Here is a 1514-nt window from a genome sequence, read left to right on the forward strand (position 1 = left end):
TTTTTTTTTTTTTTTTTTTTTTTTTCCCCAGCCATTTAATTGCTTGTTCATACAATCCACGCCTATTTGCCACATGTTCACTGTCTTTGGGACTGGGCCCTCCGGACCATAGAGATGACCAGGACCTGCCTTCTGCTCATGCTTGCAGCACTGCTTCTTCTTGGGCCACACACAGCTTTGCTGTCTCCACCCAAACCTCACAAGTCAATGCCCAGGATGTTTGTCTTGCCTGGCTCTCTGTTGGTCTGTCTGAGTCCCTGCCCAAATGTTCTCAGGTCCATGAAACATTCTCCATGTCTCCCTGTTAGATGCAGTAAGTTCCTCTTCAAAGGTTCAGCTTGTTTAACTTCCTTGTTCTTTGTCCTTAAGATCAACTTATTTATACTTTCCTGCTCCTAGTTACCCACTTCATAAACGACTCCTCCCACCAGTCCTAATCTGTGACCTACATCTGTTCCTTGTTTGAAAAGAGTCCCCTTCACCCTTAGCTACCCAATCTGTACTGTTGTTCCTGCCAAAACTACCCTTCCTACCTTTGGCATGCCCTGACATGCCCAGACATGCCTTGTACCATAATGGATAGCCTTTCCCTTCCTGCCTAATTAGCCATATCCAATTTTAAACAGTAGCCAATTGGGTCAGCTTAGATTGCATGTTGAACTGCAGCCAATGGGGATAGGACACAAAAACAGACTGTTAGGGATAAAAACCCCTTCCCTCTTTTGTTCAGTGTGCTCTTGTAGCAGCCAAAAGTGTGAGCAGCACCCTTCTGCAAAAGTAAATTTGCCTTGCTGAGAAGTCCTTTTTTTGAGTGCTCGTTTTCTTTGTGACTCCAAGCTCTTGTTTCCAACATCCCCACTGGAACTGAACTCATGTAGTGCATTCTCTGAGCCCCTGCCCTATCCAATATGTAGCCATTAGCCACATGCAACTGTTGAGCACTTGACATGGGTCTGAATTGAGATGAACACAAGGGTAAAATACACACTGGATTTCAAAGGCAGTACAAAAAAAGAATGTAGGTCAGGCATGGTGGCTCATGCCTGTAATCCCAGCACTTTGGGAGGCTGAGATGGGAGGATAGCTTGAGCCCAGGAGTTCGAGACCAGCCTGGGTAACATAGTGTGACCCCATTGCTACAAAAAATAATTAGCCAATATGGTCACATGTATCTGTAGTCCCACCTACTCAGGAGGTTGAGGAGGGAGAACCATTTGAGCCCAGGAGTTCAAGGCTACAGTGAGCCATGATCGTGCCACGGCACCCTAGCCTGGGCAATAGAGTGAGACCTTGTCTTCCGCCCCATCAAAAAAAATAAGAATATAAAATACCTTAATCAATTTATTACATTGATTCCATGTTGAAGTGGTAATATTTTAGGTAGAGTACATTATTTTAAAAATTTCAGCCAGGCGCGGTGGCTCACGCCTGTAATCCCAGCACTTTGGGAGGCCGAGGCAGGTGGATCATGAGGTCAAGAGATCAAGACCATCCTGGTCAACATGGTGAAACCC

At 45.5% G+C, this 1514-nt stretch overlaps 1 protein-coding gene across 1 annotated transcript in view; it reads left to right on the plus strand.

Annotated features, from left to right (window-relative positions):
- Positions 1 to 1514, plus strand: part of GALNT10 (polypeptide N-acetylgalactosaminyltransferase 10) — a 233483-nt gene that overhangs the window by 100681 nt on the left and 131288 nt on the right. The window lies entirely within an intron of this gene.

The sequence above is a fragment of the Cebus imitator genome, unplaced genomic scaffold (assembly GCF_001604975.1).
Source record: "Cebus imitator isolate Cc_AM_T3 unplaced genomic scaffold, Cebus_imitator-1.0 Scaffold126, whole genome shotgun sequence".
NCBI classification, from domain to species: Eukaryota; Metazoa; Chordata; class Mammalia; order Primates; family Cebidae; genus Cebus; species Cebus imitator.